Genomic DNA, 19,795 nt, shown 5'->3' with positions numbered 1-19,795 from the left:
CAATCTTGATAAAAGATAATTCGTACACTGATGAAGATGTGGTCTGCTCATTACAGAAGGGGTCTCGTGGGCTTTCGCTGTCCCTCCGCACTGATGCCCAGCCCTGTGAGCATGGGCGCCTGAGACCGTCACACGGTGGAGAGAAACCAGGTCTCTCCCACACACTGCAAGGTGACAGTCCAATTCCAGTTCCCCTGCCACCTTCTATCTTCTTGTTTGGAGGGAAACTATGACCTCGTTCTAACGAGATTTTCCTTTGGCTGGTCATACGGGTGGTTGCCCCTGGCCGTTTAGGATACACTGCCAACTGCTCTGTTGAAACCAGCACAAGTTCTCTCTCTCTCTCTCTTTCTTTTTCTTCCTTTTCATTCTTTTTCCCTTGGCAGTCATTTGTTCTCTAGAGCTCAGTGGGATTCCATCTACGTCTTCACTTGAGGCTCCTACGTACCTTGCTAAGTGTAGGCTGCTCGTGACAGAGAAATATGTACACTACGTTTCAGGGGTGCGCAAGCCTGTGAAAACATGATTTATCATACATGGGTCTGGATATGCTACAGTTAGCTCTACAACTGCCAAAATATCTCAACTCCATCCAGAAAACACTGAAATGAGAATAATAACTCATGTTGTTAAGGTGCTTTCCAGTTAGCAAAGGACATCATGTACTCTGTATTATTACCGCAGCTGGACTTCACACAAGCCTGGGTGACAGGTAGGACAGTAGACAGGGCGTAATCTTAGATGTTGTCCTTGTGCTTGGAGAAATCACAGCTGCTTCAAGGATCCAAAGGTGCTTTATTTATTTATTTATTTATTTATTTTGCCCCAGGCTCATGGGTTTCAGGATCACTGGAGAAACCAAAAGCAGAAAGTCTCATGCTCTAATACGGAAAACCCTACCTTGGCTAGCCAAGGGTGAATAACGGATGGCTGGTGGCAGCCTTGAAGGCAGGGATACTAAATAGTCAGTTTCACTTGACTCAACCTGCAGTTGAGGTCAGAATTTCTGGATGCCACCTGGCTATTTCTAAATGAAGGCCGTTTCCCAGGAAAACACATTCTCATATTTACTGATGTATATTCCATTTTTTAGCCAAAGGGTGAACGTTTCATTTGCTCAAATCTGACTTTTGTGAAATGGAGAGGGACTATAATACTGCTTCGTGCAAAGTTACCCACGCCTCAAGGGAAGGTAAGTACACTTCCAAATGTGGGTCCAGGTCACAAGCTTGGAGTAAAGGAACGCCAGCCCAGATTTCCCCTTCCCCTTGGCAGTGGTCACGTTAAGGAAAGTCCAGAGCGATCTCGTATACCTGCTTGTAACTATTCTCATTGCTTCTTGTCATTTTGATTTCTCGAATTTGTTCTGAAATTGTACAGTAGCCATCCATATAGCAAGGGATTTTTAATGTATAAGGGTGATTGCCCCAAATTAACATAAAAAAAACAATTAGGAAAATATCATTGCCTGGCAAGACTAGGTCACGGCTGTTGGAGAGGGTGGCTTGCCCCCATAAAAGTAGGGTAACCACCCATGGCAGCTTGCCTGGGGCCGTTCTGGCTTGTGTTATCATCCTGGCCTAATTACTAATGGCCTCTCCTTCAGCTTCACGACTGTCCCAGTTTGGATGCTGAATTATATAGTCACCCTGCCTAAGAACAGTAGGAAAATCCAGTTGAAATAGGTCTTATTTTTTTAAGGGCTTGGAAACAACATGAACAGGAAGCTGGGGGAGTGAAAAAAAAACAAGAGAGAGAGAGAGACAGAGAGAGAGGAATTCGTGCAGTCAGTTCAATTGTTCCGACGTAGAAGTCTTGGTGAGATTGTATCTGTTTTGCTCATGTAATTCTAATTATGAACCAATAATGTGGACTAGAACTAATTTCATTATAACCACCAGTCTGCAATAAAGCAAATGCACAAACTGATTTGTTGAGTCATGAGGCTCAGATAGAGGTTCAGTCCAGTGCTCGTGTGGGGGCCGAGAGGGCAATCCTCCCACACCACCTCATCTCAGGGCGGCCTGGGCGGCGGGCGGGTGCCGGGAGCTTGTCTGTGCTGGCTTTGGTCAGTGAATTGCAAGGAGATGGAAATGCCGTCCTGATTAGATTCTGGACGGTGTGAAAGCCAGGCCCATGGGGCTGAGCAAGCAGTGGCCACAGCACGCTTCCTGCCTGGGCCACATAGCCCCCAGCGATGGATAAACCCTGGCACTCGCAGAAGAAACAGTGGTGTGTTTAAACTCTAGGAGTTTGGTCTCCCTTGAGCAAAATGAAGCTGTGTTTTTTCACTCCTGGGGGCATTTGCGGCCCTGTTGAAGGCATAGGTTTGCATCTGTCCCTGTTGTAAGCACGTGTGGAACCAGTGCTGACCTCCCCCAGGACTGAAGTCAGAGATTCCAGAAGCATCCTCTCTGCCTGGCCAGCTCCCTCTTGTTCTCCGAGACTAAGTCCCCCAACCTTCCAGCCGCCTTCGCTGACCCTCCCTGCCCTTTATTTGCATCCTCACCCCAGGGTCCCCCCACAATAGGCACTCAGAGAGTGCAGAGCTGTTCCTCAGAGTGTCCATATCCTCCCAGTCTCATTCGGGCCAGAGTACTTTACACCTTCAGTGACAGCCGTTCACTCCTCTGTCTCCCCTTCTGGAGCCTTAGTTTCTTTCTTTTTTTTTTTTTTAACATTAATTTCTTTTTTTAAAAAAAGTAATCTCTACACCCAAGGTGGGGCTTGAACTTACAACCCTGAGATCAAGAGTCCCACACTCTACCTACCAAGCCAGCCAGGTGCCCTGAGCCTTAGCTTCTGGAAGTGAGTGGCATTGCTCCTTGCTGCCCGGCTCCAGCCTAGCCTGGTGTTGTACGTACAGGCGCTCGGTGCTTGTGTGCGGACCGAGTGTGCGAGCAGCCTGTGCCCCACGTGAAAACAAAAGGAAGTAGTATAGTAATAGGTCCAGGATGTGTGTCAAGCACTTAGAATGTGGCGTGAGATAGATGTCATATATCTACCATGTATCTCTCCAATTTTTAAAAATTGTAGTCAGAAACGTAAAATTTAGCATCTTCAACGTTTTTAAGCGTACAGTTCAGTGGTGTTAAGTACATTCACGTTGTTGCACAACAGATCGCTAGAGCTTTTTCATCCTGCAAAACTGAGTGGCATGGTAAGTGCTTTATAAGTATCATCTCATTTAAACCTCACAATACTAGAAGTACTTATTAGGGATGATTATTATTAATATAGGCACTAGGGATAATTAGTATTCCCCTTTAGGGAGGAGAAGTCAGGCAACCAGGGTAAGGTCACCCAACTGACGATGGGTAGAGCTAGATTCGGAACTCACGCTTTCATTAAATTCTGCTTCATGGTTTTACACTAAGTGAAATTTCCATAAAACTGTGGTATGTAGAAACTGAAGATTTTTATTTCCCCTTCTGCCAGATCTTTATCTTTAAAAGTGTCTTTGAGATGTTACTGGAAAACAATATGAAAAATTGGTGCCTTCCTGTACAACTTTTCAGCATGCGCGCTGGGTAACGTATACAATTGTTGCATCACTATATTGTACCGGAAACTAATGCAACACTGTGTGTGAACTATACTGGAATTACAATTAAAAACTTCAAAAAACTCATGCCTTTTTATGAAGTTCACTCTCAGGAGCTAAGAAAAATGAGACCAGTTCACTGTAAGAATGGCTGCTGTCGATGGTTCATAGAATTTTAGCAAAGAAAGGCACCTGAGAAGTTGAAGCTACTATTTTATAGGCGTGGGAACCAAGGTTGAAAGTCACAGCGGAAGTTAAGGAAACGTCAGGAGCTCTCACTCCTCTCTGATGCTCATTAGAAGACGTCTTGGCTTGAATGTTTATGATGCTTTCTTTCTGGTTAACACACACGTCAGTCCCAGCAGCATTTTCATGTGAATATGCTCTAGTCTAGGGGCGCCTGGGTGACTCGGTTGACCGTCTGCCTTCGGCTCGGGTCATGATCTCTGGGTCCTGGGATCGAGCCCCACATCCAGCTCTCTGCTCAGCGGCCAGTCTGCTTTTCCCTCTCCTTTCTATATTCTCTCTCGCTTTCACTGTCTCTCAAATAAATAAGAATCTTTTAAATAATAAATAAATAAATACATACATACATACATGTGCTTTTGGTGTATTTTCCTCCAGGGTCTCTGCTCCTGTCTGAGTCAGGGGCCCTGCTCCAACCTGTCCCTCCAGCGTGATGCTGACCTCTTTTTACCCTCTCTACCCCATCCATGGTCCTTACCCTTTACCCCCGACCCTACAGCCCCTTTTTGTAACAGATCTTCTGTAATACCTTCCTTTTCGCTCCAGAGATGAAATTCAAGCATAACCTATCTAAACACATGAGTTTAACATCAACAGCAAAGGAAACGATATAAAGCCCCATCTGTAATATCAAGGGGAAATGAAAGTGATTTGTGATAAAATACATACAGTCCACAAGGGAATTTTCCAGCACGAGCGCACAAAGACATGATGCTGCAGCCGGCACTTGCTCCTCACCCAGAGCCCCCGCAGACCCTGCGCCTGGAACCCCCATGCACACTAAGTGACTCAGATACTCGGGCTGTTGGTCCCATGCAGCAGAAAAACTCCCAGTAAGCCTCTGAACAAATGAAGTTCAAAGATCTCTTCATCTCCGCGGTGGAAAATTTAGAATGCCAAGAATAAAAGTTGAACACGTCAAACCTTCCCATGTAAACATAAAGCTAGACTCAGATCATTATACACAGGATTTTCACCTGCCAATCACCGCCTTTCAGAAGGTCGCTGTGTGTGTGTGTGTGTGTGTGTGTGTGTGTGTGTGTGTGTGTGTTGCCTGAGGCATGTGGAGTCTCCAGCAGCCCTGCTTCTGTCAGTTGAATATTTTCATTGCCTCTCCATTTTTGTGACCACCCAAACATCGGTTCAAGTTTCCAAAACACACCATGGACTTGATCCCCACAATTCCGTCCCTCCTTCTTGTCATGTATGCATAAAAATAAATATATTTATGCAGAAAGAAACACATTAATTTCTTTATTTCATGGAAATACATATACATATATACATATATCCATATTCAAAGAATGCCATGTGAGACCTGGAAACAGCACATGGTGAGAAGTAACTAATTACAACGAACTATAACTTCCATCTAAACTCTGACAAGTTATGACGTGAATTTGGTGATGCAAAAGAAGTTATTGCTTTTAAGATTTTCTTTTTACCACTTAAACCTGAACACAAGACAGCTTGTCTTCACTGCAGAGAGTAAATGTGGGTACTACGGAGCAATAAACCACAATCTGAAAGATATTTGTATCAGTAAATTCGATAATCGATAATAACAGGTATGAGTGTGTTATGGATTTTTTAATGGATTCTCTGGTTTAATCCTCAGAAGGATTCTGCTAATAGAGCATCTTATCCTTATTCTGCTAACGAGCAAAAGGCGGGGGGGGCGGAGAAGTGTGTGGCGACATTGGATCTCCAATCCAGGTCTTCCTGCCCAGGAAGCCAGCTCTCTCAGCTCCTGCTGTGTCCTCCCTCCTGAGCACAGTGAGGCTGCTGATGCCCCTTATTCGACTGCAGTTTCCAAAGCAAGTTATCAGCCCCAGGATCAAAGGGTTCTGGGAAATATTGCCCCAGATGGAGGATTCCTTTACCATCCTTTAGTTTTGTCATTGCCCTGCAAGATGGCTCTCCAAACGTTCTTTTTTGTCCTTCATTTGATGGCCATTTTTTTAGACTTTAAAAAGTAGTTTTAGGTTCACAGCAACATGGAGAGGAAGGCGCAGAGATGTCCCATAGTGCCCCTCCTCCAGACAGCCTCCCCCACTATCAATGTCCCACACCAGACAGGGACATTCGATACCATCAGTGAACCTACAATGGAACATTATTATCACCCCAAGTCCACAGTTTCCATTATGGTCCACTCTTGGTGTACATTTTATGAATTTGGACAAATATCTAATCACATGTATACATCATGATGATAAAAGAGTATTTTCACTGCCCCCCAAATCCTCTGTGCTCATCCTATTCATCTCTGTGCCCCCCAAATCCCTGGCAAGCACTCATCTTTTTATTGCCTCCACAGTTTTGCCTTTGCCAGAACGTCATCTAGTTGGACTCATACAGTGTGTCTTCTTTTCAGATTGGCTTTTTCTCGTAGTAACATGCATTTAAGTTTCTCCATGTCTTTTCATGGTTTGATAGTTCATGTTTTTTTAGCACTGAATCAGAGTCCATTGTTTGGGTTGTCCTCTTGGTTGCTTCCAAATTGTGGCAATTATAAATAAAGCTGCTATAAAACTCTGTGTGTAGGTTTTTGTGTAGACCCCATTTTCAGTTTCTTTGGGTGAGCACCAAGGAGGGTAATGGCTGGATTGTGTGGTAAGAGTATGTTTAGTTTTGTAAGAAAGGGCCAACCTGTTTTCCAATGGGCTGCGCCATTTTGCATCCCCACCAGCAATGAATGAGAGTCCCTGTTGCTCCCCATCGTCACAGCATTTGGGGCTGTGTGCTGACAGATTCGGGTGGACAGTTATTTTTAGCACCTGTAATGCATCTGAACCATGGTGACCTAGTTAGCCCCTGCCCTCAGAGGGCTTACAGGCCAGAAAAAGGAACAGACACCAATTGCATGATTATATAGACCTACGTAAGCACACTATATGGGATGGTTACGGGAAGTTGTGAGAATGCCCATAGGGTCCTCCTTGGTCTGGAGCCTTTACGGTGTGAATCGCTTTCACTTTAACCAAACTTAAGTACCATTTACAGGGCACCTGCAGTGTGCCAACCCCTAGACCAATCACATTCCATACACCAGGATTCGCCGATCCTGTCAAGTGGGTATTATGCCTAATTTACTGGTGAAAGAAACTGAGGCTGAGAGACATCAGGAAACCTGCCCAAGGTTGGCAGGGACCAAGCCAGGGTTTGAATGAGGACAGTCAAACTTCAAAGCTCCTGCGTTTTCTTCACCCTGAACTCCCTCTTCAGATTACAAGGATCCCCATAAGCACTGATGACTGTTCGCACAGGGGAGAGAACTAGAGATGCTGCACTCATTCCAACGAACATGTCTTCGGCCTCAGCTGGTTCCCCTCCAACCCACGCTCAATGGGCTACCAAGCTGCTCATGTCTGTCTCCTGCCTAAACCCTTCAGAGCCCCTCAGGACTCTTGGTATAAAACTCCTTAGCTTAGTATAGCACACCGGGGATCCTCTATAGGCTTATCCCTCCTCCCCCCGCCCCGCACATCTTCCCTAGACAGAAGTGCCACTCTGACTCCTTTGCCCGTGCCCATGTCTGTCCCTATCATGCCCTTGACCCTTATTCCCATCTAGCCAATTCCTGTCTTCCAGGGTCATGTCCTCCAGGGAAGTGTCTCCGATTCCTCCATCTGTAGAGGCCTGTCCTGTGTGCTCCCTCTCTAGCCCAGCATCCACCCCATAGATTGGGAATGGTTGGTGTCGCCAGCGTTTCTCCCTCCTGGGTCTAAAGCCTTGAGGTCAGGGACTCCACTATGCCGGGTCAAGCAATGCGGGCACCTGGGGCTACACATTACACACGGACAAGCTGAATTCAGCTGACTTTCATCATCACAGAGAGGGCTGGAAGACTCAAACTCCTTTGTTCATTACATTTCACAATTTTGGCTGTAGCATTTAGAGTTAAGCCAGATTCATCAATAGATCATTAACAACCTCAAATTCACCATTTTTCACTTACCAAATATGTGTAATTTAACTGGTTTCCCTTTCCAAGGACTAGAAATATCTTTATTTTTTAAAGATACACACACACACACACACACACACATATATATATATATTTTTAATTTTAAGCTGTATGCCCAACATGGGGCTCGAACTCACTACCCTGAGATTAAGAGTTGCATGCTCTACCAACTGAGCCAGCCAGGTGTTCCTGGAATAAATTTCAACATTTTTTATGACAAAATACTTTTACAGTATTTTAATTTGGTCTACAATCTTCATTCTCATTTCATAGACTAGCTTTTATTTAAACGAATAGGCCTTGAGAAAAAAATAAAGGATGGCTCAATTATTAAGTGTGATAATTAATCTCTGAAATTAAAAACTGTCCTCTGTCCAACTGATTTACAAAGAACCTTTTAACGGGCAAAAGGAACTGCTTAATAATCTGCCTTCTGAAAAATAAAAAAAAAAAAAAGCCAATAATTTTTTTTGCAGGTGAAAGATCTTCTCTTCAAGATAACACATGGTTCCAGTTTTTAAATCTTAGATGAGGGTTAATGTACTAATTATTTTTGACATTGTAGTGGTAACCCATTTGAAAAAGGGCTGAAATACTTTTTCCCAGCCTCCTGCATCCCCCTCTTCTCCTCCAAGTAGGCCTGGCCCCCTAAGTCCCAGACTCATAAATAAATCAAGAATCATGCTAACGGCTCTAGCGAGGCACAATTACAGGCTTTGACAATTCCACCAAAGAGACACCAGGGGGCACTCTAGGACCACGTTTCGCGATTTTAGGCGCCATTTTACCCTTGGACTTCGGAAAATAATTTCTTGAAAAAACTGTTAACCTTCTGAGCCCCGGACGTCATTTTATTTATTACTCTCAATAGGCTATTGCCACTCATCTTAACTAGCTGGGCTTGGAAGGTTATTTTAAAGGACAGTGTCCTAAAAAAAGATACAATCAACCTTCCTTTTTGTTTTACCTCTCTGTGAAATGTCTCTCTGGGGGTGTGTGTGTGTGTGTGTGTGTGTGTGTGTGTGTGTGTGTACGTTTTATTGTTAGCTTTACAATTGAAGAAGAAACCATTCAGAGAATCCATAACTAAGATGCAGGGGATTTCCCCCCACAAAATCTTGATGTTTCAGGCAAAGGATTTTTTTATTGTTATTACCTCTGTAACTATCTTTACTCACTTACTGATTCAGTATCAGCAAATGTTTATTGAGGCCCTTAATGCGCCCCTCCCTGGGCACGCCAGGAGCCGGGAGCCGCGTCCCATCCCTCAGGGTCTTAATCACGATGAGAAGGCCATTCTTTTCACTCCTGTGAGCCAGATTTAGTCTTAGAGGAACAAAACTCCTAAGTGAAAGGGGACATTTTCATTTAGATCATTTTTCTTGTCACTGCTTTCCAGAAACACACTTTTTTCACAAGAAAATAATAAAATCACTGCTTTCTCTGTGTGACGGTCTCAGATGGAGCATGAGGGATTAAAACTCTCTTTCTGGAACTGCATGCAAAGTGACTGAATTTTTATTAATCAAATGAAATGGATGCTTGTGGTTTTCTGGATTTTTTTCCTTTCAAAGTCCCATGTGGATTAGAATGAATTACAGTATTTTTGAAATTCAGTAAGAGACCAAGGAAAGTGCCCCCGCTCTTGGCGTCTAGTGGAGCATGTTTTCTGGAGTCAGCTGGGCCCTGCTTGGCAGCTCTGACCATCCCGGGCTTGGTCAAAATGGGAAACAAGAAGTCTGCCTGTTTCCTCCTCTTCCCTGCTCCGTCGAGTCCCAATGGCTTGTAAAAACAAGGTGAGAATTCTGGGACACAGACATGTTACACTCCTTATCTCATTTAATGCTCACAGTGACCCCACAGAATACCCCCGTTGTCCCAGCTGAGCAAACTGAGACTTGCGCCCAAGGCCACAAAACCAGTATCCAAACCCAAGTCTGTTCACCTCCCAAGGTCATGTGTCCTCTGCTACCTAATATAAACCTCCCAAAGACTGAAAATGACACTGCCGTGCGCTTACACAAATCCATTTATTTCTTTGCTTTGCACACAGCTGGCCTACATATCCCAGCCTCCCTTGCAGTAAGATACGGCCTTGTGAGTGGCTTCCAGACAGGGGAATATGGGTAGAAGTGAGGGACCCCACTTCCAGGCCTGCCGATTTCCTTCACCATCTTTCACTCTCCCTCTCTGCCTGTCTCAGTTCAACAACTAACTTCTAAGCTGCCAGGAATGGAAGAACCACAGAACAAAAGATGCTTGGATCCCTGAATCACCACATGGAAGGTGCCCACCTGACACTGACATTGAATTGGATCCACAAGCAAGATATAACTTCTATTGTGTTGAGTCACTGTGATTTGGGTAGCTTGTGACATAGTTAGCCTTCAACACAGGGTGTGCAAGGAAAGATGATGGCATCAGTGAAGACTTCCATTCAACCACCCGGGGGCCCTGGGGCCTTGCTCTAGTTTTGTGATAATGAATTTGTCACCATCTTCCTGCTCATTCATAAAAGAAGGGCATAGAACCAAGTGATCTCTAAGACCTTATCCTGATCTGAGAAAGTCATAATTCCTCACCCACTGCAGCCTCTGACCCTCACTACTCATCCTTCTATGTAGGAGCAGGAAAGACTGGCCCCAAACTCTCACCCACCCAGGAGTTCTCCTTTTCATATAACACCTTTCCTCCACCTGCTGGGCACCTATAGACGAATACACCCCTCCCAACCATGGCAGCAGTGTGAGACGTAAACTGTACTGGGGGGGGGGGGTTTCTTTCAATGCCTCTAGCCTGGCATGTCCTAACCTCCCCTGAGCCCTCTGCAGTCTGCAAGGGAATAATAAGCACCTTCCACCCAGAGCAGGGCTGACTGCAGACCAAGACCTTGAAAACTGTTGGGCATGAGGAGAATAAATAGAAGGCATTCTGTTCTTTGAAAGCAGTGACTCTTCAAATGATGTCTCTCTGACATCTATAAAATAGTCTAAGATATTAAGAGTATCTTCAGTGGTTCATGGGCTATCATTTTCTGTCACTGAACATTCGGTGCTCAAAATGAAGGTAATGTTAATACAGAGAAAGATGGAACTGTGAATTTTCATCACACGGACCCTTAGCCACATCAGGAAAGGGGTGTGCTGTTTGCCGCGGTGTCATCACAGCTGGGTCCCCTCTGCTGGAACTCATTCCCCTCCCTCCTGGCCTGGCAGGGCACTTCCAGAGAAACGATGTGCAGGCCCAGGAATTACTCTGCTGACTGCAGCACCTGTCCTTCCCTGAACTCCCTGAGGGCAGAGAACATGGCCTTAGCCTCCCTGTGGCCTCACAGGGCCCATGGCAGGCATTTGTTGAATTGAATACTACTGAGGTTTCTAGAAAGCCAGTGGGGGTTAAAACCTGGGTTTTTGAGAGTTGTGACTATTTGGGGGTACAAATGTGAAAATCCCAAACTCGGTTACATACAGTGGCAGTAACTGACTGTCCGGATGTGTCAGAAAAGAAAGGGGCAGAGTACATGCTCTTACTATTAAAATATAAACATTTAAAATAAATCAGATTAACTGTTACGGTGGGCTCTGTTTGGGGGTGTCCCCTCCCACCCCCTTCATCTGTGACGGGTTCCTCCCTCTCTCATTGTAGGAGGAGGACTTGGAGTGGGTGGGGTGGGTGCCCAACTCAGGCGTGGCCATTCAGAAGAATCCCTCCTTCTCCATCACGCTCGCTGGCTGCATAAAATCCATCCCTGGGAGTTTTCTGCTGGACCATGCCCCCTCCACTTCTACCCTTCCAAGTTCTTCTTCGGCCCCTTGTAAACGGAAGAATCTGACTACTCGAGCTAGTGACAGGACCCACAATATGTATGGCTCTCAGGCGCTGGCACCTGGCTCAACCCAACTTACAAATTATCGTAATTACCAAGGGCAAAATCCAAGGTTAATGACGATACAAATTAATGCATACTTAAAATATATAAAAGTGTTCTGTAACTACTACAAGATGAAATAAGGTTAATTAAAGTAATTTTCAAAATATTAACAGCACCATAGTTTCAGCAAGTGCAGGAACATTATCAGCACATTTGAGTCATTAAAGGGTTCAAACAATTTATAGAGCCGTAGATAGAGCATTTATATTTGCGAAGGTCAAAAAAGGATAAACTGTTTAGCTTTCTTTTGTGTGTGAGAGCCTCTTTCGTTTTCCATGCGGTAGCATTCCCAGATATAAGATTCAAACTGCTCTAATATTGTTTGTAGATTTCTATTTATGAAAAGGGGTATCCTGCTTATAGGAAAAATAATTGATTAAGTTTAACCATTCACAAATGGACGGTTATTAGTAGGTACTTAAACAGAAGATCTATCTGAGCATGGTAACTTGTCATTTTTAGTACTTATGTGACTGTAAGAGCACAACTGAGTACAAGATGGCGGTGTTGCTGGGGTGCTGATGCTACTTTGATTGATAATGAGAAGATATGGCTACCATTTTTAATTTTTAAAATGCAAGATTATTCTGGAGTAAATTAACCTAATCACACAGCTCAAGTAAATTAATGTCAGTTCATTACCTAATAGCAAAAATAATATTAACCTAAAGAATCTAAATCCATTTCTGACACATATTCAATTTTTATAATGTTACGTTGACAGTTTTTTCTGGATTATATGTGGCGGTTTCCAGCATTAGCTTCTCTGCTAATTGGAACTGTGCAAAATGAGAACACAAATATTCCCATGGTGTTGAAGAAGGTTGCTTCCAGAACTGATCTCGCTATATTACAATTGGGACACCACTTTACTAAAACACCATTGGGTATTTTGCATGGCAAGCCGGCTATAAATTCCCCCAGAGAGAAGGTCTCGGAGCTTTTGCTCCTGTGGCCTAAGTGGATTTTTTCCAAGGCAGCCGGGCAGCTCTCATTTGCAGAATTCAGGTTTTCCGGCCCTCGTTCCGCCCCCCTCCCGCCCCCACTGTCTGCTCTGGGAGAGTCCACAGTGCCGTCACTGTCTTCCCCCGGCACCCAGAGGGCTGCTACCTAGATTTCCGCCAAACGGGGCCACACGTGGGTCACACAGACTGGAGGAAAGGCCCTGAGCTCCCAAAATGTCTCCTCGGCTTTAACAGCTTGCAAAGTTGGGAAATTTATGTTGCAACCTTGAGAAAGGCAGAGTAAATACAGAGCATGCCAGCCATTTGTTTTCCTGTTGATGAACTCTGCGAGTTCAGACTGGAAGCCCTCCAAGGACTGAAGGCTCCTCAAAGAGCAAAGTGTTAACCCTGAATGCTGGGGCTGCTTTTCCCGCCTGTTCTCCCACCTAGAAAGTTCCAGAATCTCTCTGCTCTTTCTGCTTGCGATTTCTCTTGCTCCCTGATGAGTGTGTTCCTCTTTATCGCCAGGGCCAAAGACAGTGAAGTTCTGAAGAAGTCAGATGGCCACTTGGTGGAAGAACCGTGAAGAATGGCTTGCACAAAGGCTGCCTAGAGCCCGGCTCCGACGTGCTGAGTACAACTTGCCTAGACGGGGGAAGTGAGTCAACTATTTAGAGCCCAACTTTTCTAGCTTTAAATATTTGCCACACGCTCCATTGCAATTGTGGTTTTCATCTTACGAATCCTGACTTTTCTCCTTGGAAATGTAACAAGTTAGCACTGCTTTTATTTGTTTTTGTTTTTGTTTTTGTTTTTTTTTCCCCTGAACATGAGACATGCAGTTTATAGACCAGTCTAGGTAAAATGATGATCTTAAAACCCTTAATGACTCCTTATTTTTAGGGTATAATCCACTGTTTCTACCATTTTACAAATTTTAAATATAATCTTTTTCTAAGTATAAAATTACTACATCCTCTCTATGGGAAACATGGGAAATGGGTATAAAATTTAAAAATATGTGTCATCTGATCACCCACACTTAAGCATTGCTAACATTTTGATGTATTTCTTTTTTTTTCTCTCTCTCTCTCTGCCAGTTACACTGTCTGCATGCTGATATTTTTCATTTGATCTTATAAGTATCTTCTCAATATTTTTTAGCAATAATCTTCAAAAATGAGATTCTTAATGACTTTGATAATATTGCATCATTAGAATGTACTTAACTAATTTCCTATTGTTGGATATTATAAGTAGCATTCTGGTAAACTCATTTCTATGTAAGTCCTTGGCCACAACTCTCAGTAATCACTTACAGTAGATTCTAGAAGTAAAACTACTGGGCCAAAGTATAGGAATAGTGTTAAGTTTCTTTTTTCTTTTTCTTTTTTTTTTTTTTTTTAAGATTTTATATGTTTATTTGACAGAGAGAGAGAGACAGCCAGCGAGAGAGGGAACACAAGCAGGGGGAGTGGGAGAGGAAGAAGCAGGCTCCCAGCAGAGCAGGGAGCCTAATGTGGGGCTTGATCCCAGGACCCTGGGATCATGCCCTAAGCCGAAGGCAGACACTTAATGACAGAGCCACCCAGTCGCCCCAGGAATAGTGTTAAGTTTCTTAATACATTTTGCCAAACTGCTTTTTCTTTTCTTTTTTTTTTTTTTAAGATTTTATTTATTTATGTGACAGAGAGACAGCCAGCGAGAGAGGGAACACAAGCAGGGGGAGTGGGAGAGGAAGAAGCAGGCTCCTAGCGGAGGACCCCGATGTGGGACTCGATCCCGGAACGCCGGGATCACGCCCTGAGCCGAAGGCAGACGCTTAACGACTGCGCTACCCAGGCGTCCCTAAACTGCTTTTTCTAAAAGATGCCTATCAATTAATGCTCCCACCAGTAGCGACTGAGAATCCTTGGCTTGCTAGGTTCTCATCCACATGGAGAACTGCTGGTTTTCATCTTAGCCAGTATAATAGATACTTCTGCTGTTGGCACAGGTGGTGTGGCCCAGTGGTGGGGAGGGTGATAGACTGGTAGTCAGAGACCTGGGCTTGAATTTTGGGTCTTCCATTAGTCAGCTCTGTGACTTTGTGGAAAACCCTTTGCAGGAAGGATAAACATTTGGAATGGTAATGAGACAAATGAGACAATAGATATGAAAATGCCCTGTAAATGTAAAATGTAAGGTTTTCTTATTACTCTAATTTATTATTACTACCCATTGCTACTAGTCCCTAAGAAAAATTAGGAATTGCATATGCAAATTATAAACAAAAAAATGAAACGTATGGAAATGTTGGTTTAAAGTTTTCTTTTAAAAAATAAGAGAAGTGGGAGCGCCTGGGTGGCTCAGTCAGTTAAGCGTCTGCCTTCCGTTCAGATCATGACCCGAAGGTCCTGGGTTTGAGCCCTAGGGGTTTGGCTCTCTGCTCAGCGGGGAGTCTCCTTTTCCCTTTCCCTCTGCCCCTCCCCCTGCTCGTGCTCTCTCTCTCTCTCTCACTCAAATAAATTTAAAAAATCTTTTAAAAGAGAGAGAGAGAAGGTGACTTTCTTATTAGGATATTTTGTCACATTTCTTTCTGGGCTCACACACAAAAAATTATGCAGTTTCTGAAATCTCTGATGAGCCTAACTGTAATGTACAAAATAAAGCTGGCTATTGTCTTGGATCACGCAGACTAAATTAATAGTTCACACTTTTATGGAAGGTGGATTCAGGTGTCCGTGGTCCTTAGGTGGAGATGGCAGAAACTCAAGAAAATTTTCAGTCTTAACGGACAGAACTCAGTACGAAGCCTTCCCCCTAATCAGGTCACTCTGCTCCCATCATTCCAACATGTGTTCTGCCATCTACATTCTTTCCCTCTTCTCCCCATTGATCTCTAGCTGCTTATCCCTTGAGATTTGCCCAGAATCCCCTTTCTCCAGAAGTCTTTCCCAGCTCCCCTGGGGTGAAAGCTTTCTTTTTTCTAGATACTTCCCTGTGAATCCCCCAGGCCAGCTCTGGATTGTCCATTGCTTTGTAAACTCCTTTCATCATTTCTAGTGTGTCAGTATTTCCTCCCTGTCTACACTGTCAACAATTCGAGGAGAGAGATTCTTCCCTTGCATTTGCAGCTCTATGAACGCTCTTGGCCCTAAATCAAGTTGCCCCTGAGGTTGACAAAGACAGAAAGTTTTATCCGGGCCAAGAAGTCACTTTCCCAGTAACTCCCACTGGGGAAACTTGCTCTAGACCTTGTCTCTCTTGGCGTGAGGGGCAGGGAGGGCAGATCAGTGCCTCCAGCCACATTGCTGCTGGGGACTATTTTTCCCTCATTAATTGTGCTGACAGGATAAGAATAGCTCACAACCCAGCAGCAAAAGCTAATGTGGACAGTTTTATTCTTTCCTCATTTTTCCCTCACCCAACTCCTCCGAGTCACCTTCTTCCCTCGTTTCTAAATATATAGTTCCTTTCTGATTAAATGCCACTTAAAAAAAAAAAAACAAAGCTAAAAAAGAGGTTGGGTTTTGGTATAATCATTATGATTTCAAAAGAAATACGAATGTTCTGAAGGCAACAACATCATAGTCACATTTTGGAGAGGTGAGATGTGATTACATTTCAGTGTCAACTCTAGATACGTTCCAATTTCCAAAGGCTCAGTTAGGACATGTGTGATCGTAAGAAACAGAAAGCCACCCCAAGTATTCCAGTCAGAGGACAGAATAGTGGGGAAGGGAGCTATACCAGCCTTTCCAGCACATCAAGCTTGAAATCTGTGATCTATGAAAGAGAACCCTGGTTTTAAAGCCAGTGAGAAGGGCCGTGCTGGACAAAGGAATTGCTACCATATAGTGAGGTAAACATTCTTTGCTTCCCGTCAGGCAACTGCTGGAGTTCAGAGAGCCTTTCTAGCTTTGAAGAGCTGTGAGGGAAGGCTGCTGATGTCTGGCTTCAGCCCTCATGGAACATAAAGACTGCAACCATGTATGTCTACAATTGGGGCATTAGGTCCTGGGCAATGACCCAAGACAACTTTCCTCAGACTTTACAACACAGTTACAAAAAGAGCATTTGGCAAGTGTCCTGAGAAGAGGTTCTGAGAAAGAGCTGAGCAACCCAGCCAAATATAATCGCCTCCCAAAATTAGGTCAAAGTTGCCAGCATTAGTTGAAGACCTGGAGGCTAAAGTCAGAGCACTGACCAGTCAATCTGTAAACAAATTCATTTTTGGCCTTCTTCAGAAACCGGTCCAGGGGATCGATCTGCTTTACTGGCAATAACATTTTAAGAAAATATATGAGAAGGACAAGTTGAAATCCAAGTTGGCCCTCGCCACCACCAAAGGGAATTGTTCCATAATCCAGAACTTTCAACTACTTCTTTCTTTCCATGCCATTTCACATTTTGTTTTCATTTTAGTGCCCTTTTATTTTTAGAATCCTCTCCTAACTCTCTTCTTAATCCCTGAAAGGAAGACTCTAGATAAGGGTGTGAACAGAGCCCAGCACGTGGTTCTGGAGTTTGGGGAGCAGTAGGGCTTTACCTTGGCTCCCAGACTCAGCTGTGCCGGTCCCATGCCACCCACCACCTTCCAGCCTCCAATCTTCTCAGCTTCCACAAACACAGGTAAGATGGCGCCGAGCGTATACTGACGTCGCTAACCATGAGCAAGAGATGAGGTGGCAGTCCACCAAGACCTAGTTCCAGGTGTAAAATTAATACTTCCTCAGACTCTAATCCTGTGTGGTAGACCAGTTCCACGGGCTGAGCGAACAGGACATACTCTCCTTAAACCGTAGACCTTGCTTCACAGGTCCCACAGGTGTGGGACTGGAGGAAATGAAAAGGAAGTATGGCAGTCCCTCTGACCACCAGAAATTCTCTTTCTGTTGCAATCAGATGAGATGAAGTCTGTGAAGGGACTTTGAAAATAACACAGCCTCAGGAGATGTGAGGCCATAAAAGAGAGATGGCAAGGGTAGTATGGCACCTATTTCAGGCAAAAGTTGACTAAATGTTATCATTAACATTTTGAATTCAAAGTTCAAATGAGAGAATTTAAGTCAAACCAAAATCAGCCAGGAGAAGAGGCAATAGGGCTGTCCAAATGGCCCATGCATTTGCTGATGTTTCCAGCCTCTGACAGTTTGGTCCCTGGGGCCATGTGACTACCTGTGGCCAAAAGCCTTATAAGCAGAAGGGCTGACAGTGTGTCCATCACTGTGACCCAGGATGCTTCAGCACAGAAACGAGTCCCACCTCACCTTCACCTACTTCCTGCTTCACTGCGGCCTGGACACACACTGACATGGAAGGTGCTTGGATCCCTGAGTCTCTGGATGGAGGAGAGCCCTGCCCCCTGGAATGCAAACCATAGTCTGAGGGCTAAGCCACAGATGCCAATGGTTATTTATTATTTAGTACAATAAAGCCAATCTTTTAAAATACATTGATTTTTTTCCTTTTTAATTACATTTCGTCAGGAACTCGGTGCTCTTCAGAGATGCTCGTGAGGAGTGTAAGTGACTGTAAATAAGTAGCTTTTGTACCCGGTCTACACCACCAGTGACCTAGGTGTCCAAGAAAAATGAGTCAATCCCAAATCGGATAACGCTTTACACAGTGAATAAACTTCTAACCTAATGGTTCAGTGGATCAAATAAAACAGCTGACTTTGGCACTCAAAGGTCTTATTTTGATACAGTCATTTATTTTCTCCAAGACCCTAAGTAATTTAATCTCTTCTCTGCGTTGGTTTTAAGATGGAGAGAAGGACTTGCCTCAGAGGGTTTTGGTGGGCAATAAAAATAACCGTAAAGCACTTTTCCGGCACAAAGTGCTGCATAAATGCTTAATGATTTCCTTTAATGATATCATGGACAGGGGCACTGTACTTTTAGGTGAAATATTTTCATTTGAGTTATAGCATGTAATACTCTAGATGTCGAGGCCTGATGGATGGCTGAAATAAGGATCTTTTGTTTTTCTGGAGTCTGGATAATTTAATCATTCTTCTTTATCTCCAGAAATCACATCTAATTAAACATATGCAGGGCTCAAATTTCACAGAGGAGGCTAATGCTCGTGTATATAGAGACGGGGGACTTTGTCAGACACCATGAATGAGACCGTCCTTCGGCCATCGGTTTTGTTCATGAATTTTGCTTTTGAGGAAAAATATGCACTTGGGCACTTTTTTTGGATAGCTTACTCTGATTTAGAAAATCATAGGCTTATATTATACTGAGTCCAGGTTAGACTCTCAGAGGACAGGCGTTTACTCTCTCACACAGGTAGGCCTTTTATTCTCTAGAGCTGGGAAGAGAGCGTTTGGTCAAACATACCCATCTACCATGGAGGGGCCACATTCTTTTCTATTAGCCAAAGCAAAAAGTAAGAAGGAAAAGGCAGTGACAATTTCTTTTCTTTTCTTTCTTTTTTTTTTTTTTTTTTTACAAAAATGTAGTTGCCCGAGTGCCTGGCTGGCTCAGTCAGTGAAGCAAGCGAATGACTCTTGATCTTGGAGTTGTGAGTTCCAGCCCCATGGTGGGTACAGAGATTACTTAAAAATGAAATCTTTAAAAAAAACAAAACAAAAATGTAGTTATAAAATCCTTTTGTTATTTTCTATGCGCGTCTTAATCTAAACGAGTTTGAGAACCTCAACCCCGCAGGTCAGTTTGCAAACTTTTATGACTTCATTCCCATCCATGCTTCCCAACTCTGAGTTACTCCAATTTTCAAACACCAGCTGTGCCTTCTCCCCTTCCCACGCATCCTCTCGCGACAGCTCCTGTCTACCCATGGGAACTTTGGGCCAGATTTTGTACAACGCAATACATGCGATCTCATGTAATCCGTTCAGTAGGCCTGTAGGTTGGGAGTTCTTTATCCCTTTTTTCAGATAAGATAATTACGCTCAGCAAAGTTAAATAATTAACCCCAACGCGTGCAGCTGGTAAGAAGCAGATCCTGGATTCAAACATGGTCGAGGTGCACCCATGGTTGGGTGGCTAAGTCCCCCGTTCAAGTGACTTTTCGCACAGCTTCGTCCTTAGATGGTGAGGAAGGGAAGGCGGAGGATGGAGAAAGGAAGGGAAGGAAAGTGGGCAAAATTACTGCTTCTTTTTCTTAGAAAGAAAGAAGGTTTAGAGCTGGAAACAACCTTTCAG

General features: G+C 44.0%; 1 long non-coding RNA gene across 1 annotated transcript; it reads left to right on the top strand.

Moving 5' to 3' along the window:
- Positions 1 to 13,050: 13,050 nt before the first annotated feature.
- Positions 13,051 to 18,048, top strand: LOC123789580 (uncharacterized). The gene is made up of 3 exons (XR_006778842.2): positions 13,051 to 13,293; positions 17,095 to 17,249; positions 17,855 to 18,048. It is a non-coding gene; the product is annotated as an uncharacterized LOC123789580 (long non-coding RNA).
- The last annotated feature ends 1,747 nt before the right edge of the window (positions 18,049 to 19,795 follow it).

This window comes from Ursus americanus, chromosome 3 (assembly GCF_024610735.1).
Source record: "Ursus americanus isolate L20-20 chromosome 3, mUrsAme1.1.p, whole genome shotgun sequence".
NCBI lineage: Eukaryota > Metazoa > Chordata > Mammalia > Carnivora > Ursidae > Ursus > Ursus americanus.
The sequence above is the reverse complement of the archived record's forward strand: the minus strand, read 5'-3'. Positions and strand labels throughout refer to the sequence as shown.